Here is a 16,293-nt window from a genome sequence, read left to right as displayed (position 1 = left end):
CCTTGGATCCTGGAGTCTAGACAGCTAGTGTGCAGCACTCTACATCAGGCTTGCTCCTCATCATTACTTTTTCACCATCTCTACCTCTAACTTGGCATCCTAAAAGGCAGAAAAATTCAGTCTCCAAGAACCAAGCTGTTCCATGACAAATGAATTCTGTCGAAAGACCCTTCCCAAGTCACCACAAACCCTTCGAGTGGCACTACAGGCCTTTAGTTCTGTGTGTTTGGTGGAACCCCCGGCATCTCAGAGGGCTCTGTGCTAAGGAAGACACTACACTGGCTAACAAACTTTTACACCAAACCTACTGTGTGCACGATGGAGGATTTGGTGTCAGTCAGGAGAAGGCAGACGCCCACCTCTCCAGGGACAGAGACCCAGCTGGAATCCTTACAGCAAGTTTGACCTCTGGCTGGGCATCTAGGACTTCTCATAGAAGGGGCAGAGTTTGTGCCTTTGGGCATCTTAGGCTGGAGCATCAGGAGAAACAGAGCTCAAAGGCAAAGGAAGGAGGAAAGTATAGCCCAGAAGAGGTCCTCCTGCCCCTATGCAGATGACAGGAGCTTCCTGGGGTCCCTCTTCCCACCCTCATGGGGAGTATGTTCCTCTGGTGTCTGGAGAGCTTCGCAAAGACATGGAATGGAACAGAGCAGCCTGGTCCTAAATGCTGGCTAATTGGCGCTGAGTAGCCAAGGGACCAGAGAAGCAGACTTTGAAGTTACCTGGTGTGACGTGTCCAGCAGGAACAATGGGCCACCCAGCTAGCAGAGACTCACAGCTCCTTCTAATTAGATGTCGCTTTGAACAGGGAGGCATCGGATTAATGAGGTTCATAGCGATCTCTCTCGAAGCACCATGGCGAGCTGTCTCTGTTCTCTGATCACAGTTTGATGCCAAAACCTTGTTCTCTAAATCAAAGGTTCTCCCAAAACTCTACTTTCTGCTGTGCCTTGGGTTTCTGCAGGCATCTCTGCCAGGGAGTTAAACCTTCCCCTCCACGCCTTCCCTCCAAATACCAACTTGTGCATCAAGGACAGTCAGGACCCTTCCTGCAGCCCACCTGGAATACAAGACATGGCTAGGGTGGCCCCATTTTGCAGAGCATACTGCTCAAGGACACACAGCATGCTGCCCCCCCCCACAAATGCAGGGCCCTCCAACTCTGCTCTTAGCAGCTTGGGGTATGCACAGCCTCAGAGGATCCACTGGCCAGTTGCCCACTATTGGCATCTGTTCACAAGCTTTAGGGGCTCTGGTTCACCATCCTTGAGAGGGGATTGAAACATCTACAGAAGCCAGCATGCTTAGCCTTTCCCACTCTGGCAGCTCACCCTCTTCCCTGCCTCCTCTGGGTTTTCCTCATCCAGCTCCCCTCCCCTCAACTCCCAGGACACCCCGTTCTCTTTCCTCCATTTTACTATCCCCCTACCCACTGCCCTTCAAGGTCCATCCCCACCTGGCTCTTTGCTCACCAGCAAAGATTCTGGGATTTTATTCCCTTCTGTAAGAACTTCCAGCCCCAAATCTGTTCCCTTGAACAACTACTTCTTGCCCTGTATTCCACTGATTAATGTTACCATCTTTGCTCATTATTTTCTCCCCTATGAGACTATGACCTAAGGCCAGGAGCAGCATCTGTGTCACATCGGTGCCCCCTGCAGTAAAGGCTGCTTGAGAACAAAGATCCCACCCCCCTTTGACATTGTGGGGCAATAGAGAGAGAAGACATCATTCTGTCCTCAGTTTCCCCATATGCCATAGGGGAATGAGACCCTCAATCAGCTTCCTTCAGAGGGACACTAGACAAAAACATGCATTTTTTTGAGAGAATGAGGTACTGTAGGGGCAGGGATATCTTTGGGGAGAGCATAGGAGATGACAACAGACTTGGGGCAGAGCAAGTCAATTCCTCTCTCCAAGCCTTGGTTTCCATGCATGTAAACAGGGCTGGTTTAGGACTCCCAGGATACATATATCACCATCTACTCAATTGAGTCTGTTCTAGTACTTGGGAGGCTGAAGCAGGGCAATCAAGAGTTTTAGGCTGACCTAAACTACATAGCCAGACCCTGCCTCAAAAGAAAATTTTACTGGGTTCGGGTCTCACCCCTGGAGTCTGTACTGTTGCTGGCTCTAGTTTACAGATAAAGGAAGACCAGGCCTAAGGAGTTGGAGGGGCTGCTGAAGCCCAGGCCACCTACAGGCATCAGAATCCGGCCTCCTTGCCATCCCACCGGCTGAGTGACCCTTCTAAGCTGTGGCTTTGCCTACCTCTGAGCCTCTGTTTTCCCATCTGAGGGGCAGGCACACAGCCATAGTTTATGAATTCCTTCTGCTGGGCCAATGCAGACCAAAGTACTCCCTGCTCCCTGGCCCCTCCCAGAACTCAGGTCCAAACCCCTTGTACCCAGAGCTTTCCTGCCCCTTGATGACCCCTCATCTGCCTTTCAGCTTCCTGGTCTGCTCCCTACCACCCTAGAAGGCTCCAGTCTGTCCCAGTACCTCCACCCTGCCACCCTTTTGGTGACTTCACCATGCTTAGTGGCCAGTGCCAGTGTTCTCTGCTTTCTGACCATTTGCTCATGTGACCTTCGCTCTATTCCCTCCTGCTTATCTCCCAGGCTGCAGTCTGGCCCAGTCATTGACAAATCTCCAGCTCCTCTGTCTCAGTTCCTCCTCCTTCCCATCACTACTCTTGCCCAGAGTGGTGATCCATGCCCATCAGTTTTATCAACCCCCAAATGGCCCTCCACCAAAGACCAATCAACCAGGCTCCTCTTGCACTCCCAGGGTGGGGGAAGCCAGATGCATTTGGAGAAAATGGCCCCTAAGAAGGACTCCAGGGCTCTGATGGCCAGTGGCCCCAGCATCACCCAGCCTAAGTCACTGCAGCTCACTTTCCCTCCCCATGTGGCACTGTGTCCCTTTTCCCACAGTCTTCTGACCTCCAACAGATGAGAGAGTGTATCTTTTTCACAAAGGAAGCAGAAACCAGCAAATATGCCCAGTATCTGCCCACACATTTCAAGAGCCCCTCTTACCTGAGGAGAGTAATGTTCCCCTTGGCTGTGAACCCTCTGTTCCCCAGGAACTGGTTCCATAATAACATCATCTTTTGATGTCACCCATCTTGATGTCTTTACTGGACCCTTCACCCTTCCCATTGGTAGTCACATGCTGGGGTCTGCCACCCTTTAGAAAGGGCCTTCTTTTACTGGGCCAGGTAGCATGGGCCTATAATCCCAGCTACTTGGGAGGCTGAGATGGGGGAATCACAAGTAGTTCAAGGCCTGACTGGGCTACCCAGTGACTTCCAGACCACCCTGGGCAATTCAGCAAGACGGTCTCAAAATAAAAAGTAAAAAGAAGGCTGAGGCTAGTAGAGCAGTTGCCCAACATGTGTGAGGCTTAGGGTTCAATCTCCAGCAGTAGTTCGAGAGAGAGAAAGGAAGAAAGAAGGGGAGGGTGGAGGAGGAAGAGGACCTCCCTCAATTATTCTGAGTTGAAAACAACCAATCTCAAGCCAAGCATGATGGTACACATTCACCAGTATTCAAGAGGCAGAGGCAAAGGGACTGAGTCCCAGGCCAGTCTGACCCATATAGTGAGACCCTGTCTCAAAAAACAAAACAAAAATTGATCTCAGGTTATATACTATTTGATTCCACTTAAGTAACACTCATAACAACATTATAGAGATAGCAGATAAATCCATGGGAGCAGAGCGACATGGTGACACCAGGGAGCCCTGTGATGTGCTGTGGGTCTCCTGTCTGGCAGTTGCATAGAGCTATGCTGAAAGTTCACAGCATACATACACACCAAGGAGCACCTGTCTACCTGGTGAGATCTGAACAAGGTTTGACTATCCAGAGCTTCTGGCTCCCATGTCTGAACCCGACTCCAATCCCTCCCATGCTCTAGGCTGGTGAACTCAGCAGTTCATGGGCCAGCTAGCACTGGGGAAGGATATCATCAAAAACAAACTCATCCCTCCCCAGTTTGGGCCCTCCATTTTTCTTCTCTGGCTCAGGAAAGGGCCACGGGGGATCAGCATGAAGTGAGGGGTCCTCGTCTGCTTTCTACATAGCCTTCTCCTCCCCACTTTGTCTCCATGGTGTCTCTGAAATCACCTGCCTCTTTCCATCCCATAATATTATTCTGGCAGGATCTTCCATCCTTTTCTGTACTCCCACTCAGGCCTTTCTGCACCAACCTCCTTTCAAAACATGGATCAGTTGCTTCCCCTTGTTGATGAGCCAGGAGCTAACAGTCTAGCCCCATACAGCCCTATATGCCTGTGTGTGGCACTCTCTACCTTACTGCCTCCTCCTTCCAGCCCAAGCTCTCCCACAGGTGCTCCCCACCCAAGGAACCCAGGCATCCCAGTGCACCCCCTAACTATGTGAGGAGCTTGCACTCAGTGCCTATGAATGGTAAGTGCTTGGTCATGCCTATCAGGTCACTAGAAAACCATCTCCCAGCATCTTCCCTGGGTGAGGCTGGTTCTCCGATGCCCAAAGAAGTGTGGAGTGTGTGTGTGTGCATGCACACGTGTGTGTGTATGTGTCTCCAATCACCCACACACTCCACTCTCCCCCAAACAATAGCTAATACCCAGATGACAACAGCATAATTCCCACATCTTGGCTGGGAGCTGCCTCCGGAAGTAAAAGCTACCTTTTTTATGGCCTCAGGAATACACTAATAACATACTCAAATGATCATCTGGTAGAATCACCTGTTTAGATACCCTGAGAGTTGAATACCAGGGGGCTGAAAGCTTCTTCCTTATTCTGAATATAGCAGTGAGCCTGGGGTCTGTAAGACAAAGTTGTTGGGACTGACCTGCCTACCCATAGGTGACTGTGGACCCAAGTGGGGTATGGCAGTGCTCAGAGTGGGGTGCTGTCATTCCTTTCACACAAAGCAGGCATTGAGAAGAAATGCACAGCCCTGCTTAGCATGGTCTACCAGGTTTAATGTCTGGCATGGCCAGGATCAGCTGAGGGGTGAATGAAACAACCAGAGTTTGGCTAACCCTATCTTACTATTGGAATGAGTGGGGTTCCATGAGACATCACAAGCTGGAGGTGTCCCTGGAGGTGCCTAGGCATAGCAGCACATGGTGGAGAGATGATATGGATGGCTGTCCTTCTACAGTCTCCTGATGTTGGAATTCAGCTGCAAGTGGAAAGGAGCTTTAGGAACTGACACGTACCATCTGCAGCCCTACCTCTGTCACCAACAGCCTGGGTGGGTGGGCACATCCATTAACCATGCTCAGCTGTAGATTCCCCTCTCTAGGAAGAAATGCACAGGTAAGATGATCAACTGTAATAGGTGCCCACTGGACACTATCCAGCCTCTCTTGCACTGGAGCTTGTAAGGGTTCCCTGCTTCCTTCTGAATTAACACAAACACCTCACTGGGCCTTGGTGCTGTCCAGGTACCCATTCTGTCTGTCCCCACGGCTGCTGTCCACCTTTCTCCCACTCAAGTGCTATGCAGAGAGCCACTCTGACTGCCTTGATGGGTGCTGGGTTCCTCCTTGACTACAGGCAACCTACACTCCAGGTATTAGAGGCTGGTGTGCTGAGCAAGAATGTGGTATCTTACAATCACTTGGTTAAAAGAGGGGAGCATGCCATGGGTGTGTCTAACAATAATGGCCACAAATACATTTGTTCCATGATAGGTACTTTACCAGCAACTAGTTCATTTAATCTGCACAGCAGAGCTTTTTATAAGGGAAGCACTAATCTCTTTCTTCCTTTGTGTGTGTGTGTGTGTGTGTGTGTGTGTGTGTGTGTGTGACACACACTGAGGATTGAACCTAGAGCTTTTTGCATATAAGCTATGTCCCCCAGCCCTCCTTTTTATTTTTGAGACAGCATCTCATACTGTAGTGAAGGCTTGCCTTGAACTCATTCTGTAGCCCAGGCTGCCCTTGAGCCTTTTATACTCCTTCCTCAGTCTCCTAGTACTAGGAGGCTCAGCCAGGGAGGCACTGCTCTTATCTTCACTTTACAGATGGGAACTAAAGAAACAAAGGGTCAGTGATTTGCCCTAAGCCAAAAGCAGTAAATGGCATATCCTGTGGAAGACTTGGGGTTATCCTGGGGAATGGTGATAGAACTCCATGACCTCGCAGGTCAGTCACACACAGAAACACGCACATGCATGTACACAGCCACACAGTATTTGTGAACACATCACAACTAAGTGACACATGAGTGAAGAGCCATGAGTACCAGTTCCAAGCATGCAGTCTCTCTCCCTTCCTCCTCCCAGGCATTGCAGGCAGAGTGAGGAGGATGCTCAGGCTACCCACCTCTGACATAGGCCTGTCCCTGATGTTGAACTCAAGTCCTTGTCTACTCATGTGGCAAGATCCCTTCAATGGTGACTTCAATGCTCAGAGAGGTTTGAACATTCCCCCTAGATCATACAGCCAGTCAGGGCAAGCTGGACCAGCACTCTGCTAAGGGAGCTCCAGTTAAATGCTTTCTCACACTGCCCCAAGGGTTGTCTCCAGAATCCCCAGGTCCATACCTCTCCCCTATAAGATAATGATGAAGGGAAAACAAGAAGTGGAGAAACAAAAGGTGGAAAGAGACCCAGGAGGAGAGAGAGGGATAGCGAGAGCCAGAGCCATCCCTGAACTGTGAGCTGCCAGCTGAACTGTGGTGTGTGGCTCAGCAGCCTGCACGTAGCCCCTCGCCCACCGCAGCTGCCACACTGAGAAGAGCACAGTGAGGTGGGGGTTAACTCTCTGCTGTGGAGCAGAAAATGAGGTTCCAGTTATTAGGTGATTTATTGCTCTGTCCTCAATCTGCGCTCAGGTCCTGGAAGGAAATGTTCCACTCGAAAGCATTAAGCGTCTTCAAAGAGCAGAGGCATTAAAAATTGAAATCATAAAATAGACACGTAAATACAGTGGAGGTGAGAGGGGGCAGCCCCAGGGAGGCTGGAGGAAGCAAGCTGGGCACAGACAGGACCGGGCTGGGTTACCACATACATGTAAGAGTCACCAGTGTCTGTGGAAACGAGGTGTGTCCTGCCCAGGATGGCACCCCCACATGGTTCCAGGGCCTGACCCCCTCCACTAGTACCTGTTTCATATGAATCAGGCCTGATCTATCTGAAAACAAAGTCTTCTAGGGGGACAAAGGTCATGTGCTCAGCAAGAGCCTATCAGATAGCAGGGCAGAGGGATGAAGCATACACTAGAAACCCCAGCATCGCTGGGCCTCAGATTGGGTGGACCCAATCATTGGCACATGTAGGGAGTAGAGTCACAGGTAGACCATATGGTTCCTGTCCCTGCCACCCAAGGCAAAGAGTTCCCAAAGCTAGGACCTGGTGAGCTAGAGCAGGGTCCAAAGACTGACCCCAGATACACATGTTAAACAGTCACATGTACACCTGCCCATGTAAACATGCATATATAGAAGGCCTACCGCATATGTACATGTGTGAAATTTGCAAAAATATTTCTGTGTGTGCACATGCATGTGCCAACACTGTCATACGTGTATAGGCAGTATATCTAAACACGCATATTGCATGTCCCTGAACACACATGACAATGTGTGGCCATATTCCCACAGCTGCAGGTTCACACATCTATGCACACATGTGGCAGCTTCTGGGCCCAGTATCAGGCCCCAGAGACACTAGCCAGGAGCCAGCTTGCAGTCTCTCCTCATGAGCATCAGGGGTCTAGGGATCTGCTAATGTGACTTTCCTTGGTAGTGTGGACCCCTTGGCCTTGGACACCAGTGGAACTCCCCAAGGTCAGGAGGCCAAGGCTCAGTGCCTTCCCTGGGCCCCGGGTCTTGGCTATGGGAACCTATACAAACTGCTGACGTATGGGCATGTGCTCAGTGGACTACAGGAACCATAGCAGGCCCTTCCCCAGCCAGCTGAGACTGGGTGACTGAAACACCCACCAACCTTGCTTCCTCATTTTTAGCAGCAAGAGAGGCTGGTTAGGGCTGGGGAAAGGGGAGCTGGGGAGATAGCAAGACCCTTGCCTGAGTCTAGGATATAGGATATGGGCCAGGACAAGTTGAACAGAAGGCCAAGTCCTCAGGAGTATGGCTCAGGAGGGCAGCAAAAATGACCTGGTAAGGAACAGGGAGATGGCTGGGTGGGTAAAAGTACTTGCTGCACAAGCACGGGGACCTGAGTTAGAACCCCCAGAATCCACATAAAAGGCAGACACACACGTATCTCTAATCCCAGTGTTGCTGTGGGGATATGGGGGGTGGACAAAGGAGAGTCACCAGACATTTACAAGTCATGTAGCTTGGTATACATGGAGGGAAAACAACAAAGAGACCCTGTCTCAAAGGTGGAAGGTGAGGACAGAGTTGTTCTCTAACTTCCATATATACACCGTGGCACCCGCACACCACACACACACACACACACACACACACACACACACACACACACTGCCCTAGGGCAGCATGCAGCATGCCAGAGGTTCTCTTGCCTCCTCAAAGTCATGTCTAGTGGTGCTAAAGGCCCTAGCAGGCTGAGTATCTCCCCAGAACCAGGGTGGTTGAGTGCTGATGTGGGAAACCCAAAGTCCCCTGCCAGTATTACAGACTCCTCCACTCTGGGCTTCTGGGACCCCCATGTCCACACAGTCCTTGCAGAAGGATGGTACACAGCTGAGGTGTCTCCCTCTTTGGGTCTTAAATGACCTTACCCATGAAAGACTTCTCCCTCTTATAGCCCTCACAGTCCAAGTCCTGAAGCCATACCAAAGACCAGGGCTGGAATCCACAAAGCTGATAAAGACAATGGGCCAGGAGGGAAAGGGAACGGCCACACTCTACCTGCTGGCTGCTCCAGGGCTCCAGCAGCCTGACACTGATGGGAAGCCTCTCAGCTTTCCAAAGGCTGAGATGGCTGCCACAGCTGGCTAATGTGCATGTGCATAGGCACACATGCATGAGCGAGCACACATACACACACACACGGCCACAGTCACACAAACACATGTTCTCACACACTCACTCTCCTACATACATGACACACACACTCATGCCCATGTGTACACTGCCACTTGCTTATGCCCACACACATACACAAAAATGCATACACCCTTGCACACACATACCCATCTATGGGCAGATTCCATCCCTAAGTTAGTGTGATCCCTCACCCAGCCTGCTGAAGACAGAGCCATGAGTTGGGCTTGGACTCAGCGAGCTGGACCTAGAGCTCGCTGCGCCCACCTGTCTTCCTCACTCCATCACTCTTAGCACACACTAGCGACCTCCTCCAGGATATGTGGGACCCCAGCTCCTACCCGCAGCTCCAGCACCTGTCTTTAGTGCCACCTACCCTCCCAGGCACAAAGGCACACCTGTCCCCAGCTCCACCCACCCCCCTCCACTGCAGACACACTCCTGGCCTGGGCACCTCACTTCCTCACATGTAATTTTTCTTAATTGGGAGCTTGTTAATTATCTTTATGCTTTCCAGAGGAAATAAACAGCAATTAGAGAAATAAGTGGTATTTTCATTCTCCAGCAGACTCAGCAGCAGCAGCCCAGCTTGTCGGACACTGCCCATGGCTGGGCCAGCCACCTACTGGGTCCCCTGCCTGTCCCCTCTGCCTGCATCCATCCTCACACGTGTGGAGCCAAGCGCCCACCACCCGGCCACCTTGGCAGCAGGTCGCCTCTTGGAATCAGTGTGAAGAACCATAAATCGCTGAGAAAGGGCCTCCTTCCCTGTGTGACAGAAGGTTAGAGTGTTTAAAGAGAGCAGTGGAACTGTTTTTATTAATCAGAACTGCTATAAAGAAAGCATTTTAATTAACATAATTATCCCGATTGAGAAAAGCAGTCCTTATCCCATAGATACTTTTCAGACTAAAGATGCAAGCTGTCACGATCAGTCATAATTAAGGAAAGCTTGCTATTTTTTTCTCTCCCTCCCTCTCGCCCTTCCCCTCTGGGGCACTGGCTCCTCCCAGAATTAGACCTCACAGGGGAGACACCCAGATGTGACACCCTCCATCTCATACTCTCCTCCTCAACTGCATCTCCAAGCCGCCTCCAAGAAAGGGCCCCTCACTATGACCCCTCTAGTGCTGGCCATGACTGGCCCCTCAGCCTCAGAGAAGGAAGAACAGCCCCCTACAAAGGCCTCTGCAGCCATATAGAGAATGCCCAGAACAGAAAGTTAGCGGGCACCCGGGACCATCACCTCAATCCAAGCTGCTAGGTTTTCCCATTCGATGCTCATTCACCACTAGCTGCCTACCTCCCTGGGCCAGCCTTGACTTGAATCCATTTCCCCACATAATGGGCAGAAGTCTACCCTCATCCACATCCAACTGCACAGCCGTCCCCTGGTAACTCCATTCATAGACTTCCTGGAGGTCTGGTTCCAGCCCACTTCAGGCACATCTCTCACAGTGCTCTGCCGTGCAGAATCCCCTGGAGCTTCCACCACAGGGCTCTCGCACGGGACTCACATTTAGTCCCTCTGCTTTCGGCATTCACTTTTCCATCTGCCACCCTCAGCTCACATTCATCCTGAAGGCTCAAACAAGGTTGCCTGATTAGGAAGTCTTCCCCACCTCCTGGCCTGGTTGACCCCTCTCAGATCATCTCACACCTGTACCAAAGGTGCAGCCTTACTGCTGATACTATTTACCATCAGTTGTTGTTTTTGGTTTTTGCTGTTTTCTTCTCTGACAGTGGTTTTTTTGTTTTGTTTTGGTTTGTTCCAGGTTATATACTCAGTTTGGTTCTTGCTAAACCCAGGCTTATCCTGGTCCCGAGAATGTCTGTCTGAACTGGGATCTATAAGACAGAGATGCAGGAGTTCCTCCTGTACCATACCCCCTAGGGCTTGGTCTGAATTTTCACCACCTCTGGGCCTCAGCTTCTCCATCTAGGAAATGGACAGATCTGCCTTCCACTGATAAGGAATGTGCCCAAATCTACAGATCTCCCTCTACCTTCCCTGGCAGAGCTGACAGATTCACTAACTCACCAAGCACCTGCCTCCTTCCAAGGCCACCTGGGAAGTATAAAAACTGGGTACTCTCTATTCTCACTGCCACTACCCCCAGCATCAGGGTGACACGTGCCTAAGTGACACCATAGACATATTTCACCCCCTACTGCAACTTCCTCTCCAAAAAGGTGCTTATTTTTTAGTACATCTTAAATAGGAGGCCACAAAGTGTGTTGTCAGCGCTTTTTAAATGGCTTGTTAATGCTCCCCATAAAGCTTGGTAGCAACAGGAGAAGACAGCTCACTCCGCAGTATAGGGCCACCTCATAGCCTCTGCACCACACACAGTCATGTTGAACCTCCCAGCTATGCTTGGCTGTTGGCAGGCCCAGGAACAAAAGTACGCTCTGTGCCCTCCCAGGGCAACCTTTTGGGGGTACAGGACAGCCTTTTGGGGGTACTCAACACTCTGCCTAGTGGCAGAAAGAGAACCAATCACTGGATTTGTAGCCTGGTGGCCCAAGTGCAATCATCAATTGGCCACTTACCAGCTGTGTGATCTAGGGCCAGTAACCAAACCTCTCTGGGTCTCAAGTTTCCTATCTACAGAATGGAGCTGCTAATTCCTACTTCAAGGTTATTAGAAAAGTAAATCAGGTAATAAACAGCAGGTAACATTTGATGTTTAAGATGTGGTAAAAATCGATCATTAAAAAAATCTTTTAGTGATGTACATTGAAATGTTTATGGGAAGAAATGTACAAAATCAAATGGTATGGTGGTAGTGGATGGTTAGTGGGGGTGGTGGAGGCCAACTGGTCCTGACTTTGTTCACTGTTGGGAGCACAGGGTTCAATAGATTCACCTGCCACTGGGCTGTAGGCAGACATCTCCCTACTGATCATCACTCGTGCACCCAGTGCTGCTCAATAAATGCAGGGGCACTTCTGTGAGTTCAGAAGCTGCCAGCTTCCCATGGCAAGACCAGAGACCAGAGGCAGCAAGGCCGTGACATAGGCCCCAGGAGGGGCTCCCTATAGGTGAGCCTTCCCAGACCTGCTGGAGGTTTCCACGTCAAGGGAAGGAAAATTGTAGGTGAGGCACACCTGGGAGTCCAGAGGAGGTGGCAGCATTAGATTCCACACCTCATCTGTGTGACCCAGGGACTACTGCTTTTTTCAGAGCCTCCCTGAGGGGGTTAAGGATGAGAGCCTATATAACCATACAGCTGGGCCTCACTGCCCCCAATCTTTCCGGACAAATTTAATTCTCAACAACTATTGTCTACTGAATGCCATGGTGGGCACTGCCCTACTGGGCACCAGGAGGCAGACCTGGGCAGACTTGTGCTGTCCACAGGAAGTCCTAGGGGAGTGAGCTTCTGTGGCCAGAATGAAGGTGGGGGATGCCAGGACCCATCATGACAGCCCGGGTTGGTTCTTCCACATGCTTTGCTGTGCCTGGCCCGGGTCTCCCCTCACCCTCAACTCCCAGAAAGAGGGACAACTCTCCTCATTTAGTCCAGGAAACTGAGGCTTATGGCAGAGCCCCTACCCCGCTCCCCAAGCCCACGGCCAGCAGATGTGAAGAGGCTTTGTCCCTGGGGCATTGAGAGGGGCCAGCTGCAGAATTAGTCCTAGAGCCTGTGGCCCTACTGCAGCCAACCCTTTCCAGGCTTCAGTTTCTCCACCCATGAAATCAGGGGCAACAGACTCCAGCCCTACCCAGGTGGCACCAGAGTGTTGCAACAGGGTGGAGGTGCAACAGCCCAATGGCGCCCTCAAGGCAGGAATGAGGTAAGTTGGGGTGCGGGGGCGGAGGCGAGAGAAGGAGACAGATCCCGGGTGCGGCTCAGTGCTGTGATATTTTTCCCGGTTATATTTTTAGATGGACTACTTTCTCTCCCCTCCCCCTGCCTCAGTAGGAGGAGGAACACAGAAATAGCCGCTGTGCGTGTCTGAGCCAGGCTATATATAGTGGGCACAAAACCCAGCCACCCAGGGCTTCTCCCACTCGCTGCCCTGAGCAGGAGCAGAGGGGGCAGAGGAAGCCTGTCATCCTGTCCAGTTGCCACAGGCCTGCTCAGCACCACCAGTCTCCCCAGACCTACTAGCATCTGCAGGCACACACATGGCTGCTCTCTCCCTCTCTAAGCCACAGGGGGCCTTTGGGAACCCTGGAGCATCCAAACAGCTTGATTCAGGGAGGGCAGACAGGCGGTTGGGGTGGGCAAAGGACAGGTGACCTTGGCTGGCCAGCCCATAAACCCCTCAGCTCTGAGGATACACTACTCCTCTAGTCTTCTTAGCAGAAGGGATCATTTTGTGTCCAACGTGTTCCCTCGGACGTGCCTGTCCAGTCCCTGATGTTCAGATGGGGAAAATGGGGGACTGAGATTGGTCTAAGGGTACCCTGCTGTGTCTGCCCTTAGTTTCTTCATCTGGGGATGTGGTCAGCATCCACAGGTGAGCCATGGCAGATTCAATGAGGCAAGGACACAATGTCCCTGAGGGTAGAAGAGAATCCCAAGCTCCCAGGTCAGTGAATATTGACTGCCTCTTCCCCAGAGCTCCCATTGGCTGAGCTGGTCCTTCCCACTCCAACTCATCTGGCAGGCATCCAAGATGCCCACAGCCTCTTGGATGGTAGATAGCAGGTTGAAGGTGGATGGATCCTCCTCCTGCACCTCCCTGTGGACCCACCCTGCCTATATGGAGCATCAGGACAGAGAGATGTACCCCACACCCACCTTCTCATGACTTTGGGCTGCTCTAGGGAGTTTCTGTCAGCTTCCTGTCACAGGACCTGAGGAGTAGAGACCTCTGCACTTGGGGCTGTCAGTTTCCCCATCTGTGCTTGTTCTCATCTACCCCTCTGTTTAACCCTTACAATGCCTCATGAGAAGTGAACCATTCTTATCTTACAGGTGGAGAAACCAAAGCCCAGGGTAGAGAATGAATGGCCTGCCTGGGCCACATGGAAAACAACAGGAAGAACCTGTGAACCCCTTTCTGCAGGCTGCCCCATCAGAGACAGAGCCTGTGCCTGCCAGAGCTGGAAAAGACAGAACAAGGATGCAGCATGGACTCCTATACTGAACAGCTGATTTATTCCTGAGCATGGGCAATGCCTGAGAACATCAGACTCAGTGGCTCCTATACAGTACAGCATGGGAATGCCAGTGGCCATCTGCATCCTCCTGTCTCTTCCCTAGGCCTCTGAGTTTTAAGCCCAACTATATAGACTATTTGTCTAGCTGTGAAGCTCCTTTTGGTTTAAGTAGATCTGGCTGAGCACCAAGGTAAAAGCTTGTCATCTCTCTATATCATACGTAGGACCCTACCTCAGATAATATGACTTCAGTCAGAACCCCCAAAGTGCTCACTGAAGCCTTTTTCCAGGTGTCCAGTGTTGATATACAAGAACTCCTGACCCCATCCATAGCAGTGGAGATGGGGGTTGGGGAGCCTGCCTCCTTGCAGCGCTCAAACCACAAGCCCTGCCTCACCTGGAAGGAGGAAGAACTGAAGGTCAGAACAACAGCCATCACCCAGGAGAAAGCGCTACCCTCAGAGACACACTGAAGTATACAGACACAGTTTTAAAAAGAATGAGTGTGCACTAGTAGCCACTAACTCTGAATGGATGAAAGACCTAGATATAAGACTGGAAACTACTAGACAGGTATTTTAAGTGGAAGACTTGCACTGGGGAATGGCTGGGGACACTGACAACCCAGTGGGCCTTAACAGGGATGACAGAGTATATGAGCTCCAGTTGTGGGAGGGGGTTATGGGAGGGTGCCAGTGATGACAAGGGTATAAAGATGATTAAGACTGTTTGAGATGTTCTGTATGAAATATACAGAATATATATGAAACCAGAAACAACAGAACCTCCTCGAAGAAAGCATAGGGAGATTTATGAGTTGGACTTGGTAAGGATGTCTTGGATATGACATCAAAAGCTTTTTCTCAAAAAAAGAAAGACAAAAAGAGCCAGGTATCACTGCACCTGTGGAGGCCATGGAGAGTGTGGTGGCCCACTTCCATAACCACAGCACTTGGGAAGTAGAGACAGAAGGATCAGGAGGTCAAAGTTATCTTCAGCAACATAGCAGGTTCAAGGCCAGCTAGGCTACACAAGACCCTCTCTCAAAAACAATGGGCTGGAGAGATGGCTCACTGGTTAAGAGCACTGGCTGCTCTTGCAGAGGACCCAGGTTTAGTTCCTAGCACCCACATGGTGGCTAGCAACTATCCTTAACTCCAGTTCCAGGAGATCAGATACCCCATTCTGACCTCCGTGGGCACTGCATACACATAGTGCACTTACATACATGGAGACACAACACTCTCATATAAAATAAAAATAAACAAAATTAAAAACAAACTCAGAGAAATGCAAAAATGGCACTAGGCTGGCCAGGTGGCTCAAAGCTTGCTTTGCAAGCCTGCAACCTGAGTTTAATTTCCAGAATTCACATAAAGGTGTGTCCCTGATTAGTTTTTATTGTCAACTTGACACAACCTAAAGTCACCTAGGAAGAGGGAACCTCAGTTGAAGAATTTCCTCCATCAGACTGGTCTGTGGCCTTGTCTGTGAGAGACTGTCCTGATTAGTGATTGATGTGGCAGTGCCCAGCCCACTGTGGGTGGCACCATCCCCAGGCAGGTGGGCCTGGGCTGTATAACAAAGCTAGCTGAGCAGGAGCCAGTGAGCAGTGTTCTTCTACCATCTCTGCTTCTGCTCCTGCTTTGAGTTCCTGCCCTGATTTCCATCAGTGATAGAGTATGGCCTGGAAGTGTAATCCAAACAGATCTTTCCATTCCGTAAGTTGCTTTTGGTCACGGTATTTATTATAGCAACAGAAAAGCAAACTAATACAAGGTGGAAGAAGAGAACTGACTCCACAGAATTATCCTCTGATACATACACCATGGCATGTATACACACACCAATAATAAATAATTATTTTCAGTGATGGAGGAGGAGAGCCTAAGCCAAGTGCTGATGAGGGTGTGCTAACATTTGAACCTTGCACACTGTTGGTGGGAGGGTAAAGAGGTGTAGATAGTATGGGGGTGCCTTCAATAATAAAAAATAGAATTTCCTGAGGAACCACAAATCCAACTTCTGGTTATACAGCCAAAATAATTGAGACAAGATATCAAAGAGACATTCGCCCACCTGTGTTCATTGCAGCATTGTTTTGCATTAGCCAAGAAGTGGAAGCAGCCCAGGTGTCTATCAGCAGATGAACAGATAAATAATCAGGGTATATATGTGCAATGGAATATT

The 16,293-nt window shown here is 50.5% G+C and overlaps 1 protein-coding gene across 10 annotated transcripts in view; it reads right to left on the bottom strand.

Annotated features, from left to right (window-relative positions):
* Positions 1-16,293, bottom strand: part of Lingo1 (leucine rich repeat and Ig domain containing 1) — a 181,068-nt gene that overhangs the window by 85,914 nt on the left and 78,861 nt on the right. The window lies entirely within an intron of this gene.

Source organism: Nannospalax galili, unplaced genomic scaffold, assembly GCF_000622305.1.
Source record: "Nannospalax galili isolate Female #2095 unplaced genomic scaffold, S.galili_v1.0 scaffold1622, whole genome shotgun sequence".
Lineage (NCBI taxonomy): Eukaryota > Metazoa > Chordata > Mammalia > Rodentia > Spalacidae > Nannospalax > Nannospalax galili.
Note: the sequence above shows the minus strand (reverse complement) of the source record. Positions and strands in the feature narration are given on the sequence as shown.